We start from the raw sequence: 14155 nt of genomic DNA, 5'->3' as shown, positions 1-14155 counted from the left end.
ATGTGAATGTAAAATAGGCATACCATTCTGTTCATTTAATTATGGAACCCTTGCTTTTAGGTGCACGTCTTAAGTAATCTTATCTAATTGGAACATTCCTTGTAATGGCCATTGTAATTCTACATTGTCTTTAGTAAGATGTCGCCATTTTTCTAAGTACCTACAGCTTCCAGGACAATAGTCCTTCTACAGAAAGTAAGAGGTGATGGCTATGGTAGCTGCCAGTGATGGCCTTCCTCCATCAGTAGGGGATTGGTAGGCATTTTGGCAGCTGTAGTTCCTCACAGATGGGTGCTCTGCGGGGAGTCTTTGCTGTAGCATGCTGCAGAGAGGTGGGAAGGGGCTGTTGAAATGGAAGGTTTGTTTTTGTTTGTTATATTCTGTCATGTGCCAGAACTGTGAAAGACAGAAAGGAAGCTTATAAATTATATGAAATTGTAATTAAAAATGAGAAAGCAGTGTAAAATGGTGTTTAACTAAGCACCATATAGTTTCATACTAAATAAGTAGCAGGGATAAGAAAGTAGATGGATATGGAGGTATTGAACATCAAGGGAGCTTCTAGAACTTTCTAGAAAGAAATGAGCTTTAAAGAAATTTACATTCTATCTAGAATATATATATATGTGTACATATATATATATGTGTGTGTATATATATATATATATATATATATATATTTAAGCAGATAGTAGAAAAGAGAAAAACCGTAAGTAAACATCCCAGGGCCAGAATATTTATAGTGTGTGTGTGTGTGTGTGTGTGTGTGTGTTTGAATAAGTATCATGTGTGTAAACCTATATGTGTTGGAGTTGACAGGGGGAGAGAAAGGCAATAAAATAAAGGTAATACATTTTATGATGCGGAAGTGGGAAATAACATTTGGGGTAGGTAAGATGGGTACAGACTATCAAGCATCTTGAAAAGTGTAGACGTGAGCTGACACAGAGGAAGAAACCATAATAAATTCTGACCGAGAAGCTGAGTGATCAAAGCAGTATTTTGTAAAAAATTAGAACTACATTTATCTACGGAATAGTTTGGAGAGGAGACAGGCAGTTTTACAACTCTGCCAAATGCCTTTGAAAGTCAATACATTTTTAAGTGTTTGTAGAGCTAAATTGAAGAACTCCCCACAATATATTTTCTTTCTTTCATCTCAAAGGAATGATGATGTGACAAGCAAAATCGCTACACCACGTCTTTGCAGCTTCCCTTTACAAGGAACATTAGAGAACAGCTGCGCTCTTCTCACCTGAGAAGCTTGGTGTGCAGGCCTTTTAACATCTCTCTAGGAATTTTATTGTGGGAAGTTTTCCTCTCAACATCAGTACCAGTAACACTAGTTTTACTTGGTTATTAAAAATTCTCTTTCAGGGGCATCTGGGTGGCTCGGTGGGTTAGGGCCTCTGCCTTCAGCTCGGTTCGTGGTCTCAGGGTTCTGGGATCGAGTGCCGAGTCGGGCTCTCTGCTCAGCAGGGAGCCTGCTTCCCCCTCTCTCTCTGCCTGCCTCTCTGCCTACTTGTCATCTCTGTCTGCCAAACTAATAAATAAAAATCTTTAAAAATAAAAAATAAAAATCCACTTCCAAAAACAAGATAAAAAGAAAATAAAAAAGAAAAATTTAAATTCATTTCTACTTTGGTGTTTTATATCTTCACATATAGAAATTGATGAGGAATCCCTCCCTAAGAATACTAAAAATTGAAAGCCCAAAACTTTAAGATCAGAGGGACTAGGGTTTTTAAGTGAAGCCTGGGGACTAACAAAACTCTTTCTCCAAAAGACACAGATTTATCTGATCACGTAGTTGTTATCTTTACTAAAGAGAGGGCAAAAACAAATTTTTTGAACCATGGTTTCAAGAGGAACCCAAAAAGAATTTCATGCACTTCTCTCCTAGCTTCTGGCAGTCTTGGAAATTGCTTGGCTGATCGATGGTGTTCTCTCCCCATATTATCCTCCACCTCTGCATGTTCACAGCTCTCCTTTTTACGCAGACACAGTCATATTGGGTTAGGCCCTATCCTAATGACCTCATCTTAATTTGGTCACCTATAAAGGGCTTATTTCCAAACAAGGTAACATTCACAGGCATTGGGGGTTAGGTCGTCAAGGTCATTTTGAGGGGACACAATTCAACCCAAAACACCCACCATTATCAACCTCACCACGAACCATAACGCAGCTGTGGCATCGAGAGAGTGCCAGTACTTCTGACATGGATCAAATGCAAAGATGGGGGCAATGTTAGGTGGACCAGGAACAGAGGAATTGCTGGCAAGAAGTTGTAATTTTTTAAAAGACTGGGTGGATTGACACCACTTGGTGGATATGTATGGGTTTTCAAAGCCCCCAAGTTTGAAATGTTTGCACCAGACTTTACCTATCATCTAACAGACCTAAAATACTACAGGTGCTAATCCAATACTTCTTTTATGGGGTGTCTGGGGGGCATGGTCATTTAAGGACCCAATTCTTGGTTTCCCCTCAGGTCATAATTGAGCAAGTCTTGATCTCAGGTTCGTAAGATCAAGTCCCAAGGGGGCTCAGGGCTGCTCTCTGCCCCGCCCCTACTTTCTCTTTCTCTAGAAAAAAAAAACAAAAGAACAACAACAACAACAAAACCACTCCTCTTGTGATGTTTCTATTTTCCCCCACAGTACCTAGAAATGGCTTTGTTTTTAATCCTTTATTTAAAATACAATATGAGGAAATTGGTCTTAATTCAGTATAAAATTTGTTTAGCTTGAAAAAGGAGACAGTTGCTTTAAAAAAGATCTTACTAAAACTTCAGGGTTTTTTGTTTGTTTTTTTTTTTAATCCACCAAAGAGAAAGAAAAACATTATATTCATCAAAAATATGCCACTGGGAAGGTACCGTACTTAAACCTTATTTACAGGAAACAACCAACAGCCATGAAAATATCTGACTCTCTAGAAAGTCAGGTTTCTAGAAAGAAAGTTTTTCGAAAACCTCATTTGAAGAAAAAGCTGCTACTTGGCCCGTTTTCCTCTTTTTGCTAGAAAAGAAGGTGTTTTGACTCTGGCCTTGTCAACAGAGGAGTCAAAGTTCCTGCAAAACGAGGTGTGCAATTTTACACGGCTGGGAGGTTGAGAGGCTGGTGTCAGAATCCAGGTCTTGTGTCACCCTACTTCGTGCCACCAGCCATGTATTCCAAAACTCCTCAAACCTACGGAACCGTCCTTAGACTTAGTGAGCATTCTTACTTGCATCGGGTAGAAACGGTTTCAGCGTTACAACAACAAAGTAGACTCACAGTATCTTAAATAGGGTTTGGAGGGGTGAGGTCTGGTTTGGATTGGTCTGGTTTTTGCTTTGTTTTGTTTTTCCATAACCCAAATTCTGGAAATGGAGCCCGGGCCATGGGTAGTGATTCAGTCATGTCCTTGGGAAGGAGGGTTTTCCATTCTCAGTCAGTTGACTTTTTGTCCTTGCTTTGATGGCTTCAAGGTGGCTCTCAAGTTCCTGGACTCCTTGTGTGTGTTTAGATTGAAAGAAGTGATCACAGGGTCAGCGAGCTACGTTTTCCTCTCTGTTGTTTCTGTTAGGGAGCAAAGACTTTCCCCAGAAGCCTCCAGCTTATCCTATTTCTGTCAGATCTCAGTTACGGAGCTACCCTTAGTTATACATGAGGACGGGGAGCGGAGTATATGGTGAAGGGCCGTAGGATCTTCATTATGATTTGTTTAGACCACAGCTAAGAACATCATGACACTGAACCAACTCACGGTTCTATAAGCAAGGAAGGATGCGGAAGTGGCTTTCAAGCCAAGGGTCCGCCAGCACAAATTGGAGGGGTCTGTCAGAAGGCTCTTGAAAATCCTCAAATGATAATCTATCATTGGAGGGGGGAAGTACAACAAAAAGATGATTAAAACAATTAGCGAAAGGAGCAAATAAGAAAAAAATAGGGATTCTTTATCACTTTGGAAAACTCAAGAAATTAAGTATCAACTGATCCAAATTAAGATAAAAATTAAGTATCTACTGATCCTTCATTGGCATTTGCCATTACACAGGTAAATGCTGAATGGAATCATTTCAACAACTGGCCATATGAACAACTTTATAGTATCGGGAATGGAGATTTGAAAACTCTGATGTGCTCTACTCTGGTAAACCATGTGGGAATATCATTAAAATACAGATTCTGATTTAGTAGGTCTGTGTCAGGGCCTGAGACTCAATTTCTAACACTGTTCCAGGTGATGCTAATACTTCTGGTCCATGGGCCATACTTTGAATAGCAAAGATCTAGAGAACAAATCATATTTTAAAAAATTATTCCAGCATGATCAAAATGAAGAGTACTTTTAACTGAGAGTTTTGCAAATAATCATCTTTGCTTTTGGTAAGAAAAATAAAGATGGGGCCCTAAAATGTTCATAAAGATGATTTTTGAATAATTACTTGTTACAAACTCCATTTTTGCTTTTTTCACATAGCTTCGGTCTCGGTCAGGTACCAGACACAAGTGATTTTTCCCCTTCCTGTTGTTGGAAAACACGTCTGTTATAATCCCAAATGCCTTCTGAGGATAGAGAATCCTTTCCGTGGATTCAAAAACCCCCTTTGTTCTGTGAGCACGTTGTTAGGTCTGGCTTTAAGGTTTTAGCCAGAAGATGCTTAGATGTAGACCATTTAATACTTCTGAATTTATTACCTTTATCATGCCTTCCAGGTGAAGTAGGAAATTAGGGAGAAGTTGTTCCTTATTCATCCGTGTGCAGCTGCTTGAAAATGACCTTTTAGTCACCTGCTAGGTATGCTGGGGACGAAGTCACAATAAGACACAGTAAGGGATCAAGGTCTATGAGAAGGACATTATGGGTTAAGCAGAACACACCGGCTGACAGAACCAACTAGCATTTACCCTCCAGAGTGTACTGGGGAGACAGGAGACTTTCCCTCATTAGCAACAAAATGCTAAAATCAAACACTGTGTCTTTTCTTATTATGGGCTGATAGTGTCCTTGACATGGCACCTATTTTGTTGAGGAGCTCTTCTTTTAATATTTGGGGATACTTCTTCTCAAATGCATTTTGTACTTTCAGGGTTCTGTGTTTCTTCATAGGTAGTGTCTCTATGAACATGGTCTGACAGCAACAGTCAGGCTTAGGAACTGTGCCCACTGAATTGCACAGCGTCTAAGAGATGCACTTAATCTTTCTGTCTGTTATGGACCGAATGTTCGTGTGTCTCTTCAAATTCATGTGTTGAAATTCTAACTGTTACTGCCATGCTCTTTGGGGATGGGGTTGTTGGGAGGTAACGGCTTGAGGTCATGGGGTGGGGGGTGAGGCTTGTGAAGGGATTAGTGACCTGGTAAGAACAGGAAGATCTTGTCTCCTCCTTGGTCTTTCCTTGTGAACACAGAAGAAAGACCCCAAGAGGACAGAGTGAGAAGGTGGCTGTCATCAAGCCAGAGAGAGAGTTCCTACCAGAAATCTAACTCTATCAGATGTTGAATCTTGGGCTATCCAGCCTCCAGAGCTATAAGAAAATAAATTTCTGTTGTTTGAGCTACCCAATCTATGGTATTTTGTTATTACAGTCAAAATAGACTAAGAAAGGCACACACTCACTCTGTCCCTCTGTCTCATTCATATATATTTTTTTTTTCCTCTGTCTCTTTCCATCTTTCTCTCTGTCCCTAAGGACCTCTCTGGGAAACTTTAAAAAAAATATTCTAAGTATGTCACTGGTCATTTTCTCAGAGTAGAATCTACTCCAGCTGGTTTAAGCAACAGGGATTTTTAAAGATCATTAAAAGGCTTACAGATTAATCAAAAGGGAAAGTTCACCAAGTTCAGCAACCAGGAGAACTTTCCAAAGCCAACACCACACAGAGGGGCCCCCTGGGAGCTGCAGACACTGCCATGATGGGGTTACGCTGGGGTTCCAACATAGTGTGCTGGCAGAGATGAGGTGTCTGTCCACCCTCCTGCCCTTTTCTGCTTCCACCAGCATTTCTGGAAAGCCCACTTTGCCTTCCTGAGGCAACCCTAGACCTTCCAGGGCCAACCTGCCGCAAACTCCCTCGCTGGGTCCTATCCTACAATTGCAATTATCCTCCTCCTTGCAGGTTGTTTGCGTTCCATTGCCCAGCCTCAAAAAACAACGAACTTGGTAACTTGGTTACGTTCTTGATTACCAGGCTGATAAACAATTTATGCCAAGTTACTACTGACTAAAGGGAAAATACCCTGGGTGTGTTCACGTATTTAAGGATGTCCTATAAATTGTTGCCTTAAACCAGTATGGACTTCTTCTTCTTCTTCTTAAGATTTTATTTATTTTTTTGACATACAGAGAGAGAGAGAGAGAGAGCGTGAGCACAAGCACGGGAGCGGCAGGCAGAGGGGGAAGGAGAAGCAGGCCCCCTGCTGAGCAAGGAGGCCGCCCTCTTGGCTCAATCTGTGGGCCTTGGGATCATGACCTGAGCCAAAGGCAGCCGCTTCACCCACCCAGCCACCCAGTCACCCTCTGCAGAGGTGGACTTATTCTTAATATGTCATCTAGACACTCTAGTGGCTTAATGGAGAAAAATTTTCTGAGCAAGATGATTTTAATTAGTGATTGCAATGTAGATTTTCAACATGCTGGACCTCTTGCTACTCACTGTTAAGCACCAAAGCCCCGATATTTTTGTTGGTGTGATGTCATTATTTCAGCATTTGAAGAAATCTGTAATCTGAGTAATTAATGCTTTGCGAAGTACCTAGGGAGTTAAGCCCAGCACTAAAAGGGAGGCTTTATATTTCAAGGTGTCTGGATAGTAGGAGAGAAAGACTGAAACACTAACACAGGTTTTCCCAGATCAAATTCACTCTAGTTCTCCTTCTTGAAAGAATTTGGGCTTTTTTTTTTTTTTCTTTTTAGCGTTCTGGGAATACGTAGAAAAGTGCTTCCTAAAAGAGAATCATAAGGAACAAAGACTCAGTCTTACCCTCAAGATAACAGCACTGCAAATGGGGTCAGGTTGACCGCAGAAAACAGTCCGTGTTTGTGGGTGGAAACTTCTTATCTGTCTGATTGATTTGTTCTGCTTGTTTGAACAAAGGCTGTTTCAGAGCAAAAGCTAAGAACCAGGCATCTTACAAATTGACTGCCCAGCCTTAGTAACAAAAACTACTGCTCAACTGTCACTAAAAATATTGAAGTCTTTATTAAAAAAATAATTTCTGAAGATTGTTTTTATAGTATGACATAGATGAGAGATTATTTGTCAGTAAAAAATTCAGAGAAAGATTCCTGGATTTAGTTTATATTTATCTTTTCACTATTCCCCCAACAGTAGACAATATGAAAGAGTTTTTCTAGGGGCTGGAAAAATTTGCCCCAACACGAGGCTCACCTTTGAAGATCCCACCATTGATACACCTTCTTAAGATAATACTTGCCAAAAAAACAAAAAATTCAATTCATTTTCATTTTGCAAGGTTGAATTTCTTCATTTTATGTAATAGCTTATTTTGTATACTTATTTTTATTGCTCTTTTCTTGATGATAATGCATGGTTAATATTCATGTTTTTTGAAATTTATGTTTTTTCAATATTAGGTAATAGGTGTTTATACATTTTATATGCAAAATACACCACATTTCAATGATTTTTTAAATTTTCTGAATTCTAAACACTTTTTAAATAAGCTCTGGGTATTCATCCCAAGATATCAATAAATGATGAAGTAAATATGAAAATACTGTGGGTTTTTTTTGTTACCCGGAGGTATCTTCTGACCCTAAAACCTCAGAAACGGGATCACAGCTATTTCTCGAACATCCACTATGTGTCCAGCATTGTGCTACATGCTTTACATAATCATTTTATTTAATCTTCGCAATTATTCACTGTGGTCCTTGGGAAAACCCCCATTCTACAGCTGCAGAGAGGGATGGTAAGCAGGGTTGCCTGATACATGAAACAACACATTGGCTGGAAGTCTTCTGGCTCCTGTGAGCCCACCAAGTGTCCTCCTCCTTCTTCAGGACATCGGGACTCTTGGTCTCTTCCCTACAGACTTAACTTGCAGACGTTGCTTTGTCTATACACTTATGCAAGACACTTTGTTTAAGAACTTGAGGTATTTTGCGGGTGCCTGGGTGACTCAGTTAAGCGTCTGCCTTCAACTCAGGTCATGATCCTGGGGTCCTGGATCCAGCCCCATGTCAGGCTCACTGCTTAGTGGGGAGTTTGCTTCTCCCTCTGCCTCTGCCACTCCACTCACTTGTGTTCTCTCTCCCTCTCTGTCAAATAAATAAAATCTTTAAAAAAAAGGGGGGGGGGGCGCCTGGGTGGCTCAGTGGTTAAAGCCTCTACCTTCGGCTCAGGTCATGATCCCAGGGTTCTGGGATCGAGCCCCACATCGGGCTCTCTGCTCAGCAGGGTGCCTGCTTCTCTCTCTCTCTCTCTCTCTGTGCCTGCCTCTCTGCCTACTTGTGATCTCTGTCAAATAAATAAGTAAAAATCTTTAAAAAAAAAAAAAAGAACATGAGGTATTTTCTCAATAATTAAATAATATTTTATCTTCAACTAAATTGGAGGTGAGAATAGGTGACCTTTACTATCTCTTCAGTCCCTGAGGGGAATCTACAAAGAGACAGAAAGCAAATGTCTCACAGAGCAAGGGAATGTGATGAGAAAGCTCAGGAAATATCCTGAGAAGCGCTTCACGATGAAAATGGGACCGTGAAGCCCTAATGAACACATTATACTTTTTCTCTATGCCAAGAATACCAATTGAATATCTTATTTGCTCTTCAACGTCAAAACGTATGTCATCATGTTCTCAGTGCTTATTCTCTTTAGGTGACTGGGACTAACAACATCTTCCGTTTGTAGAGCACCGCCTGTTTGCTGAGCACTTGGCGTTTGTCAGTTGTTTGTTGAACGCTGTGAACTCAGCAACGTCAAACGCCATCAGGGTTTATTTCTCCAGTCAGGGCTTTAAATCATGCTCCAACCACTCTCCCCTTCTCAAGACTGGACGGCCTCTCTGGCAGAGGCCAGTGTTCTGACCTTCCCCGGTTGTGAAAGATGTACTCCAGCACCACCCACTTCAGTTTCTCAACCAATGGAACCGTCCATCTCCTCCCACAGGCCCACGGACCGGCCTGAGGAAGGGACAGGAGCAAGGAGCCGGGACTCTTCCGGACGTTTGCCATCTTCCAGGCCCGTTTTTAGATTGAAGCCAAGGAGACAGAAATGCTTTTACTTACAGGCTGCCCTGTGATCTGTCCCCTCCTCCATGGCAACCGTCCACTGTAGCACCTCCTGGGAGACACTTAAGGAGTCTTTGACAGGCCCTTTGGAGGCCTTTCCTCTGCATGGCGGCCTCTCCGAGGAAGTCAGCCCCGGTGGATCTTTTCCAGTCCCCCTCGGCTTCCATTCCCATTGTAATCCGCCCAACAGACTTGCTGCTGCGGCTCTCTCGTCTCCGTGATCACAGTGTAGGGTGGGATTCCATCACAATAACTCAAGCCTTTCCTGATGTCCATTTGACCTGTAGAAGACTCCCACATCTTTTTGCTGCCAGATAATGAGAGTGTGTGTCCTATTCCCCTCCTGTTCATTTTCTCTACCCCACGTTCTCTCCCTACATCTCTCCCACTGCCCAAGCAGGCACAAAGGGCAGCTTAGAAACTCCATTACGGAGCTAGATATCCAACTGAAAAATGAGATTCCGGGCTCAGCTTCCTGCTGGCACCCGTCTCTAATCTGTACAAGTCATCCTCTTGGAACACCCCACTGGCTTACTTTAGAATGAGCGTTCCCCACGCCCACCCTGCCCCCCAAGGGTAGAAGGAAAAGACCCGGACCTGCTTTGGAGGCTGAAGGTCGACAATTCCATAGTTCCCTCAAGACTGGATTAGTGAGTAGAGAGTGAGGAGAGGGCGGCAGAATGGATTTGTTTCTTAATAAATCACAATCATCTATTTGTCCTCGAATTATCATTCCATCTGTTCTGAGATAATGAGAAAAGTCCCACTCAGCATCTTGTCACACATACAGTGTACATGAACTCCACACAACTCCACACATACATATGGTTCTGTCTTAGGAGCGCGAAGCTCAAAGGATAATTAATGTTACATTATGAAAGCAGGGAAATTTCCACCACCTCACATTATGCTTGGCACATAATAGGACTCAATACCTATTTATTGAATAACTACATCATGTGAATGAAAAGCCCCAAGTCATGCTTAGGAAAGGGTGAAATTGCATTCAGACTAGGCTCTTTTTACCCATCAAGACCTCCTAAATCAAGTGCCATCCTCACACCAGCACTGGTTATAGCCGCAGCCCGGTATCCTAACAGCTCCTTCGGTCTGAGTCAGACATTTCTTTCAGCGAAAGATCTCATTTCTCTCCCCATATTGGAATCTGGCCCCATGAGGGTTCCTTCCACTTACATGTGAAACCAATTAGCAGGTCCCAAGCCCAGAATGAGCTTATCCTGCCCAGGCTTGGCTTTCTATATTTTGTGGTTGCATATGGTGTTGAGATTTCTCTATGGAAGAATCCTTCACATTCACACGGATCACTGTCCCTTGAGCTTTTCTATTTTCAGTCGCTTAATAAGCAATAGGATCTATGTGACATTTATTATCTCTTAATTACCGTAGATTCTCAGCTTCAGGGCTGTAAAGGCTGGTTAGTTACTTATGGGGACTTTAAACTCAAAAAGTATTAGATGGGTGGATGGACGGATGGATGGATGGGTGGAGGAATTAGGTGAATGCCTACCTTTCGGGTAGCTGACACCACGTGATGCCTCTTGGTCAGTGTCAGTTCCATAAACCAGAAACGCAGTTGAATCTTAGAAACTTAACAGAACTAAGAAAAGAGTCTTCAAAGAAGCCATACCCCATACAAATACAGGAATATACATGAAGCACTCACTTAAAAATAATCTAAAAATTGGCACTGGATTCTTATAGGTATTATTATAAAGGAAGAACAATTTTTAAATATTTGGTTTTAGACCTGTGCCATGATGGGGACGCCGAGAATTTGGAAGACTCCAGAAGAGAGCTGGAGAGACATCTAGTACCTCTGAAAAAAGATCAAAGTTTTCACTTTGCTTGCACTGGCTGGATTTCAAGTAACCTTTGTGTTTCTTGCCAGAGCCCCAGCAGAGGGCTACCTTGGGAGAACAGCACTCAGACTAGGCCTATACGTGGTTAAAATGGGCAAGGTGGGTGGTTATTTTCCTTGGGTACTCCCTCCAGAGTCTGTGGCCTGAGTTACTGACATATAAAACGAATGAAAGTAGAAGAAACAGATTTGCATTTGATTTTGGATAACTTAATTACAGTTGTCCAAAGGTGTACAGTGGCTTCTAGTAATCACTTCAAAACTACTTTACGGGTTGAGAAGTGCAGGAAAACAGACTGTAAGCTTGGCTTGGAAGGTTAGAGGAGCAAGGAGGGGCAGTGGCAACCTGGCACCACACAGTGCCCCTTCTGCAGCGGGAGAAAGGCCTTGCTGTCTGTTCTTGGCATTGATCGGACTCTCTCATAAGTTTCTGGCAGTCTCCCAGAGAGAACAGCATGTTCCCTGCTGAGAGTATAAAGGGCTTCGGGAACATGTTTGTGAGTGCAGTCTAGTAGGCAGGGCCTGGCTTAGTCACTCCGTGTCACCTACTGCCCTAGCCTTTCTGCAGTCTCAGGAGGACGTCTTTGGCTTGGGCCCGCTGTGCACCTCTCCATGAGCTGGGCTGGCCTCTGGGTCCGGGTTGGGCACATTGCTGGTGTTTCTGTCATGCCTGTATAATCAGTGCCGAGATCAATTTTTAGGGAACCTGAATGTTCCTACAAACGGTGGTCCAAAAAACATTCTGTTGCTAGGAGTAAATATAGACTGAGTTTCAGCTAACCTCCTACTATGGTCACAAAGGCCTCCTTTAGAAACCTGCACCTGTTTCCCAGGGTTGGGACTTCTGGCTGGCCACGATTACTCATCCTGAGGGAGCTAAGATAACACAGAACAACACCAGCTCTGCGCTGCCAGTTTAAAGGAACTGACTCACTTCTCGCTCTTTGTCCTACCCTTTTAGGAGAGTGAAATCTGAGCAGAAGGAGGGATTAGTCAGTCTGGCCTAAGGGACCCTTGGGGGGGCGGCTGGGGTTTCCAGTAAACAGAAAAGGGATTATCAGAATGACTGCGAGCTCCTGGGCTCCATGGGCAGGCAACCTAGGTCCACTTGTCTTAGATGCTTAGAGCAAACAGCGGCCAAAGACCGTGGAGTATCTTAGGGTCAAATTATTATAGATCAGATTTTATCATTACAGACCTGTTGCTGTAGAACTATCTGAAATGGAAGTATTGAAATTTCTGCATCTTTGAATATATGTAGCACTTTCTCTAACCACTTATTTTTTTTTTAAGATTTTATTTATTATTTGACAGACACAGATCACAAGTAGGCAGAGAGGCAGGCAGAGAGAGAGGAAGGAAAGCAGGCTCCCTGGTGAGCAGAGAGCCCGGTGCGGGACTCAATCCCAGGACCCCAGGATCATGACCTGAGCCGAAGGCAGAGGCCCCAACCCACTGAGTCACCCAGGCACCCCGGTAGAGATTTAGTAATCATATTGGAACAATCACTGATGGTAGACAGTATAATGTTCTTTTATTTATTATTCAATAGTTTTATATCAAGTAACTACTAAATGCTAGAAGTTGAGATACAAAAGGCAACAAATTGCAAAATATTTGAGCAGACAGTCCACCAAAGATACATGAAGAGCCAATAAGCACATAAAAGCTATTTAACATCTTTATCCCTCAGAGAAATGTGAATTAAAGCTACATAGATGAATACACAGCCATCAAAATAGTTAAAATTAAAAAGACTAACACCACTAAATGTTGAAAAAATGTCTAGAAGCCAAAACTTTCATATATTGCTCATGGATGTGAAGAAATGCACATCACTTTGGACAACTGTGGGATGCTTTCTTTTTTTTTTTTAAGTTTTAAAAAAAAATTTATTTTTCTTTAAAGATTTAATTTATTTATTTGGGAGAGAGTGAGCGAGAGCGAGAGAGAGAGTACAAACGGAACAAGGAGCAGAGGGAGAAGCAGACTCTCCGCTGAGCCGGAAGCCCCACGGGGGACTCCATCACAGGACTCCAGGACCATGACCTGAGTGGAAGGCAGAGCTTAACTGACTGAGACACACAGGCGCCCCTGGCACTTTCTTATGAAGTTAAATATATGCCTCCCGACTGATCTTTCTATTCTATTCCTCGGTATTTACCCAAGGGAAATGGAAAAGCATCCACAAAAAGACTTGAAGAAGAATGTTTGCAGCAGGTTTGCCCACTGCATTATTCACAGTCCTCCAGAGACACAGAACGAGTAGGATGGGTATGAGAGAGAGAGGAGATTTATTTTAAAGAATTGGTTTATGTTATTGTAGGGGCCAGCAAGCTGAAGATCCAGAGAAGGGTTTTGGTGTTCAGTGTGAGTTTGAAGGCAGTTGGGAGGCAGAAAAAGACTGAGGTCATCAGTCTTTTTGTAAGACCTTCAACTGATTTGATAAGGTCCACCCATGTGATAAAGGATAATTCACCCCTATACTATGGAGTATGAGTCCGAGTAAACTCCAAGTCTGCTCATTTAAATGTTAACCACTAAGATATATACATATTGATACATATCTATATGGATATGGATATGTAAAAATATCTATATCTATCTATCTATATATATATATACATCTTCATAGGACTGTCAAGATTGGTATTTGACCAAGTATCTGGGCACCATAGCCTACCCAAGTAGAAACATAAAAGTAATCATCACAGTTATCATTACCCCACACTGGAAACGACTCAAATACCTATCATCAGAGGAATGGATAAAGAACTCCCATACATTCATACAATGGAACACTACTAAGAAATAAAGAGGTATAAACTGCTGATATGTATAAAAACATGAATGAACCTCAAAATATTATGTTAAGAGAAAAAAGACACGGAAAGGTATATGCTGTGTGATTCCATCTCTATGAAGTTTAAGAAGTAAATCTCACCTCTGGTGACAGAAATAGTATAGTGTTGCCTATGGGAGGTGAGGGTTTACTGGAAAGAGGCAGAAAGAAACATTCTGGGGT

Source organism: Neovison vison, chromosome 4, assembly GCF_020171115.1.
Source record: "Neovison vison isolate M4711 chromosome 4, ASM_NN_V1, whole genome shotgun sequence".
Classification (NCBI taxonomy): domain Eukaryota; kingdom Metazoa; phylum Chordata; class Mammalia; order Carnivora; family Mustelidae; genus Neogale; species Neogale vison.
Note: the sequence above shows the minus strand (reverse complement) of the source record.